The 8,106-nt window shown below is 42.6% G+C and overlaps 1 protein-coding gene across 1 annotated transcript in view; it reads right to left on the reverse strand.

The window, feature by feature from the left end:
* The window catches only part of LOC143289354 (retinoic acid receptor alpha-like), a 118,358-nt gene extending 116,121 nt beyond the window's left edge, over positions 1–2,237 (reverse strand). The window contains exons 1-2 of the mRNA XM_076598351.1: positions 2,134–2,237; positions 1,714–1,941 (exon numbers count right to left, since the gene is read on the reverse strand). The gene's annotated coding sequence lies outside the window, so the exon portion shown is untranslated. The remainder of the gene's footprint in view (positions 1–1,713; positions 1,942–2,133) is intronic.
* Positions 2,238–8,106: the final 5,869 nt, after the last annotated feature.

Here is an 8,106-nt window from a genome sequence, read left to right on the forward strand (position 1 = left end):
TCTTGTAAAATGGGGTTTTGAGCCATGACAATAATTTGACTGTACATATATGCATTTTTGTGTTTCTGTTTACCTTTACATACCTATATCTATCTATCTATCTATCTATATGTATATACACACACATACATATATACAAAAAAACTTGAAAAGGGTGGCGCTGAAGTGTAGCGACGCGCTCTTCCTGCAGTGGGGAAAGCAGCCCGAATTTCACACAGATAAATCTGTTGTGATAAAAAGAAATACAAATGTAAGTTTGTGCCTGCCTATGTGTGCGTATGTGTTAGGGTAGCTGTTAGATACACATGTATGTTAAAATGTATGTATGCGGTGTGTGTGTGTGTGTGTGTGTGTGTGTGTGTGTGTGTGTGTGTGAGTGTGTGTGTGTGTGGTGTGTGTGTGTGCGTGTGTGTGTGTGTGTGTGTAGTCACATTTTGGTGTGTGTGTGTAACATAGATGCAATGTTTTATGTTAACAGAGCGTTTTTGTAAAGCACCTAGAGCAGATTTCTGGATAGTGTGCTATATAAGTATCCATTATTATTATTATTATTCATACATATCTACCTATCTATTTATCTGTCTATCTATATATCTATTTATCAGTCTATCCATCTATCTATGCCGTATATAAACGCTACATGACTCCTACTGAACCGCATGCAGAGAGAGTAGGTACAATGATGGAGCGCCATGACAGCCTCCCTATCAACAACTTCACGATAGGCCGTTTTTCGGTTTAAAGGGCGCTGCCATAGCCATTACTATAAATAGTCCGTATGCAGTCATGTTCCGGTTTACATTGACAACATGAACAGAGAGTGATGAAAATGCGGTAGGCAGTGGTCACCACCGTTCAGCACATGGTTCTTTCTACAGTAAAATAAATAAATGAAATGCTTTATGAGGGTATAGAAAAGCCATGTTACGACCATTACCCCATCTTGAAGCAAAACTGAAAAACTACTGCAGTAAATATCGGCCCTGACCTTATCCCTGAAAAAACAGATGACAGAAGACAATGAGAATGTGTCAACTTTCTAAGTGACGATCGATAATAATACTTTGTGCACTCAGCCGTTTGAGGATAATGTTGTTTGGGAGCGTTAAGTTGTCAATAATTACGCGTCCAACAACGCGCTCAGGGGAGCATCTAGCAGTTGATGATGATACATTATAAAGTTCTTCATCGGGCCATACGGCGCATCTCCTATCTATCTATCTGTCTTCACAAGGGCTCAATATTGCGGCGGGGCGAACCAACTGCTATGATACGAGTCTCCTGTTCCTGTGTGTCTGATGTCAGCAGTCAAGTGACTCCATTGTCCACTCGCGTCCTCTCACTGTCACAGGTTGTCCATTTGTGAGACACTCACAGACATTTGTGGACCTTTTAGTTATTATAAATTTATAATATATACCCTTCCGCCTACAAGGCAAACCCGCTGCCAGAAACGTTGTAGTATTGCCGCAGGCGTTCAATGGTCAAAGGCAGCATGAAATGAGACTCGAAATCTTTCGTTGATTTTGTTTTTTTCAATTCAAACTTAATTTGTAGACCACACTTGACGGATATTCATTGGAGAGAGAGAGAGAGAGAGAGAGAGAGAGAGAGAGAGAGAGAGAGAGAGGTCTAATCCATTAAAATACACATACAGTCAGACAGACAGACACACACACACACACACACACACACACACACACACACACTTACCGTCACTACAACGAAAACCACCTTTGAAATCAGTGACAATCAATAATCCCTGTAAACTTTGTTTCTTTCACTTGCACTGTAGTCAGTTGTGCGGAGAAGAAAAAAAACAACACAACTGAACACAACTTGGCAGCACACATAAACTCACACAATTGTATATCACCGTGCTGTTGACCTTCATGTGAGCCGATAAGCACCGTCTCCGCACACGGAGTGACCGCCACTGAGCTAGAAGTACACCACACACACACACACACGGCACACACACACACACACACACACACACACACGTCTGCTAAAGCCACTGGTCAGAGCAAAAAGGTGATGTATTTAACTGATAAACACGTATGACGGACTACCGTCCAGACGAAGTGTCCAGTACACTCGCCACTGACCGCGACTGCAGTACACTCAACTAACCCCTTTTCTCGGACCACTGACAAACACTGAAGCACTGATACACACAGCCTACATGTACGTTTAGTATGTTTACAGGTCAGTGCCTGCTCACCCAGCGCCCACTGGCTGCCATACCGCTGTAAAAGTATGTACTGGCCTTGTATTGGCTGGTCCCTCAGTCCAGTCCGCCGCCGCACACAGAGCTACATGGCTACAAATATGCGCAGGTCACGGCCGAGCCGTTGTAGGTCTGTAGCGCTGGGTTGGTGTGGTTTATCTCTGTGGCATAGTGGGGAAACACGCGGTTGATTACTCTGTGACCTACTTACTGAGTTGCCAGCTGCCTGTGGTGATCTGGGGGCGTCAAAAAAGGGAAAAACCATTAATAATGAACACCCCCCCTTACCTCCCCCCCCCCCCCCGAAACAACAACATCAACAATTAAACAAACAACAACCCCAACAAAAACTACCAAGCATGGAAACAACCGATCGACTACCCATACACACAGACAAACGCTGACACTATACCCACCATCTCTCTCTCTCTCTCTCTCTCTCTCTATATATATATAGAGAGATAGATATAGATATATATATATATATATATATATATATATATATATAATGATAATAACAATAATACTAATAATAATACTAATAATAATGTACATTTATATAGCGCCCTTTCTCTCTAAGAGCCCAGGGCGCTTTACATGAAAGACTCGAAAAATATTACACGTTACATAAAGCATTCATGACCACTCTTTCTAAAAAAAAAAAGAAAAGAAAAAAAAGTGTAGATATGTTATTATAGATAATATCAGTATATATATATATATATATATATATATATATATATATTACGCACACACACACACACACACACACACACACACACACACACACACACACACACGCTGATACACGCATGCATGCACACTCGCAGACGCACATTCACGAGCCCTTGTGCAGTGTACACACAACCACAAGCACACATGCGGCCGGCGTAGTACAGTGTGATTCTGAACCAGGCAGAGTATGAGGCATATCATACACAGACATGTATATACGATCCAGCCTGACTCGATTATTAACGTCAGGATCTCAGCTCCCAACAGAGGAACTATCCCGTAGGACTGGCGATAGATCAATACTGGAGCAGTCATTTCCATCTGCAGTTCTTAGTGATCCATGAACTGTCGTTCAATACATGTAAAAAAAAAAAAAAAAAAAAAAAAAAAGTCCTTTTGCCTGTGACCACAGTTAAAGACAAGTCCATGGTAACAATCCACTGGGTTTGGTTTTATTTCCCACCCATTACAGGTTATACCTTTGTCAGTTAATGTTGTTTTATTTACCCTATCTATCCCACACCATGACATGTTTCTTTGTCACCTGCAGATAGTTGTCTTGTTTGATCTGTGTGTCCTGTCTTACGTCACGATAGGTCGCATCGTTATCTATAGTTGTTTCATTTGCTTTATTACACATCATGACAGGTTACCTTATTACCCTCTGTTGTTTCATTTACCCCACAACACACCACGAAAAGTTACCTTATTACCCACTGTTGTTTCATGTACCCTACCACACACCACGATAGGTTACCTTATTACCAATTGTTGTTTCATTTACCCTATCACACACGATGACAGGTTACCTCGTTACCCACTGTTGTCTCATTAATACCCTTCAACACACCACGATAGGTTACCTCGTTACTCACTGTTGTCTCATTTACCCTATCACACACCATGACAGGTTACCTTGTTACCCACTGTTGTCTCATTTACCCTATCACACACCATGACAAGTTTACCTTATTACCCACTGTTGTTTCATTTTCCCTATCACACACCATGACAGGTTATCTTGTTACCCACTGTTGTCTCATTTACCCTATCACACACCATGACAGGTTACCTTATTACCCACTGTTGTTTCATTTACCCAACCACACACCATGATAGGTTATATTGTTACCCACTGTTGTTTCATTTACCCTATCACACACTATGATAGGTTATCTTGTTACCAACTGTTGTCTCATTTACCCAGCCACACACCATGATAGGTTATCTTGTTACCAACTGTTGTCTCATTTACCCTTCCACACACCATGATAGATTATCTTGTTACCAATTGTTGACTCATTTACCCTCTCATACACAATGATAGGTTACCTCGTTACCCGTTGTTGTCTCATTTACCCAACCACACACCTGATAGGTTACCTTATTACCCACTGTTGTTTCATTTACCCTATCATACCTCATGATAGGTTACCTTGTTACCCGCTGTTGTTTCATATACCCAACCACACACAACAATAGCTTACCTTGTTACCCACTGTTGTTTCATTTACCCTATCACACACCATGACAGGTTACCTCGTTACCCGCTGCTGTCTCATTTATCCTACCACACACCATGACAGGTTACCTCGTTACCCGCTGCTGTCTCATTTATCCTACCACACACCATGATAGGTTACCTTACTACCCAATGGTGTCTCATTTACCCTATCACACACCATGATAGGTTACCTTATTACCCACTGTTGTTTCATTTACCCTATCACACACCATGACAGGTTACCTTGTTACCCACTGTTGTCTCATTAATACCCTTCAACACACCATGACAGGTTACCTCGTTACTCACTGTTGTCTCATTTACCCTATCACACACCATGACAGGTTACCTTGTTACCCACTGTTGTCTCATTAATACCCTTCAACACACCACGATAGGTTACCTCGTTACTCACTGTTGTCTCATTTACCCTATCACACACCATGACAGGTTACCTTAGTACCCACTGTTGTTTCATTTACCTTTTCACACACCATGACAGGTTACCTCGTTACTCACTGTTGTCTCATTTACCCTATCACACACCATGACAGGTTACCTTATTACCCACTGTTGTCTCATTTACCCTATCACACACCATGACAAGTTTACCTTATTACCCACTGTTGTTTCATTTTCCCTATCACACACCATAATAGGTTACCTTGTTACCCACTGTTGTTTCATTTACCCTATCACACACCATGATAGGTTACCCTGTTACCCACTGTTGTTTCATTTACCCTATCACACACCATGATAGGTTACCTTGTTACCCACTGTTGTTTCATTTACCCTATCACACACCATGATAGGTTACCTTGTTACCCACTGTTGTTTCATTTACCCTATCACACACCATGATAGGTTATCTCGTTACCCACTGTTGTTTCATTGACCCTATCGCACACCATGATAGGTTACCTTGTTACCCACTGTTGTTTCATTTACCCTATCACACACCATGATAGGTTACCTTGTTACCCACTGTTGTTTCATTTACCCTATCATACACCATGACAGGTTACCTTATTACCCACTGTTATTTCATTTACCCTATCACACACCATGATAGGTTACCTTGTTACCCACTGTTATCTCATTTACGCTACCACACCCCATGATAAGTTACCTTGTTACCAACTGTTGTCTCATTTACCCTTCCACACACCATGATAAGTTACCTTGTTACCCACTGTTCTTTCATTTACCCTATCACACGCCATGATAGGTTACCTTGTTACCCACTGCTGTCTCATTTATCCTACCACACACCATGATAAATTATCGTGTTACCCGCTGTTCTTTTATTTACCCTATCACACACCATATTAGCTTACCTTGTTACCCACCGTTGCTTCATTTACCCTATCACACACACCATGATGTTACCTTGTTACCCATTGTTGTCTCATTTATCCTATCACACGTCATTATAAGTTGCCTTGTTACCTATTGTTGTCTCATTTACCCTGTCACACGTCATTATAAGTTGCCTTGTTACCTATTGTTGTCTCATTTACCCTATCACACGTCATTATAAGTTGCCTTGTTACCTATTGTTGTCTCATTTACCCTATCACACGTCATTATAAGTTGCCTCGTTACCCATTGTTGTCTCATTTATCCTATCACACGTCATTATAAGTTGCCTTGTTACCTATTGTTGTCTCATTTACCCTGTCACACGTCATTATAGGTTACCTTGTTACCCACCGTTGCCTCATTTACCGTATCACACACACCATGATATTACCTTGTTACCCAGTGTTGTCTCATTTACCCTATCATACCTCATGATAGGTTACCTTGTTAACCCACTCTTGTCTAATTTACCTTATCGATATATCACGAGCCATGATAGGTTGCCTTGTCACTCACAGTGAGTGCTACAGTTAAATCAGTTATTTCAGTGAACCGTGCTGTTGCAATGACTGTGTGAACTCCTCACTTTCCCGCGACAAAGGCGACAGACGCTACATCATCGAGGTATACTAAGCTTAGCAGAGTCCAAGCTCCGATCGAGATATTTTATTTGAGCCAAGTCCCTCGGTCCCGACCTTACCCTGTCCTCGCCATTAAAACACCACAAACACATATAGGGCCTACATCAGTGGCACGAGCGCCAGATGGGTGGTCATTTTTTGGGGGCATTTTAACTGCTGTTGCCTTCCATACAGTTCACGTGACACCGTGGTTGTTGTGCTGTCGTTCAGAAGGCCTACATAGCGCTGAATTGTTTACTGAAGACTGTGCTGTCGTTCAGAAGGCCTACATAGCGCTGAATTGTTTACTGAAGACTGTGCTGTCGTTCAGAAGGCCTACATAGCGCTGAATTGTTTACTGAAGACTGTGCTGTCGTTCAGAAGGCCTACATAGCGCTGAATTTTTTACTGAAGACTGTGCTGTCGTTCAGAAGGCCTACATAGCGCTGAATTGTTTACTGAAGACTGTGCTGTCGTTCAGAAGGCCTACATTGCGCTGAATTGTTTACTGAAGACTGTGCTGTCGTTCAGTAGGCCTACACAGCGCTGAATTGTTTAAGACTGTGCTGTCGTTCAGTAGGCCTACATAGCGCTGAATTGTTTAAGACTGTGCTGTCGTTCAGTAGGCCTACACAGCGCTGAATTGTTTAAGACTGTGCTGTCGTTCAGTAGGCCTGCATAGCGCTGAATTGTTTACTGGAGACTGTGCTGTCGTTCAGAAGGCCTACATAGCGCTGGATTGTTTAAGACTGCTGTCGTTCAGTAGGCCTACATAGCGCTGAATTGTTTACTGAAGACTGTGCTGTCGTTCAGTAGGCCTACATAGCGCTGAATTGTTTAAGACTGTGCTGTCGTTCAGTAGGCCTACATAGCGCTGAATTGTTTAAGACTGTGCTGTCGTTCAGAAGGCCTACATAGCGCTGGATTGTTTAAGACTGTGCTGTCGTTCAGTAGGCCTACATAGCGCTGAATTGTTTAAGACTGTGCTGTCGTTCAGTAGGCCTACACAGCGCTGAATTGTTCAAGACTATGCTGTCGTTCAGTAGGCCAAAGTACATAGCGCTGAATTGTTAGTTAAGGCATGGATATGTAGGTACCAACACGTCCATGTCAAAGGTTAAAGGTCCCAGTTAAAGCCTTTCACGTCCATGCAGGGCAGTGAACCTCATACCCACCGTGTCTGGGATTCGACATCGGAAGACGCGGGGCCCAATCCTCTCCCTCCACAGTTTTCACCTTCCTCGTCCAAAGTCAGGTACCCATTCACACCCGGGTAAAGTGAGGAAAATCGTAGTTAAGTGCCTTTCCCAAGGATACAGTGACCGTACCGAAACGGGGGCTCGAACCCTGATCACTGGTGAACACCGGATCGGAAGTCCATCGTCTCGTTGATTCTGCCACAGCGTCTCCAAGTTGCTTCAGACATAGTAACCGAGACAGAGTAAATGAGACAAAGTAGATCGCAAGTTAACCTATCATGACGGACATAGGGGCAATTAACACAAAGTATGTGGTAAGTTAACCTATCATGACGGACAGACAGGGTAAATGAGATAAAGTATATAGCAAGTTAGCCTATCATGACGGACAGACAGGGTAAATGAGATAAAGTATATCGCAAGTTAACCTATCATGATGGACAGACAGGGTAA

The sequence above is a fragment of the Babylonia areolata genome, chromosome 1 (assembly GCF_041734735.1).
Source record: "Babylonia areolata isolate BAREFJ2019XMU chromosome 1, ASM4173473v1, whole genome shotgun sequence".
In the NCBI taxonomy this organism is placed as follows: Eukaryota; Metazoa; Mollusca; class Gastropoda; order Neogastropoda; family Buccinidae; genus Babylonia; species Babylonia areolata.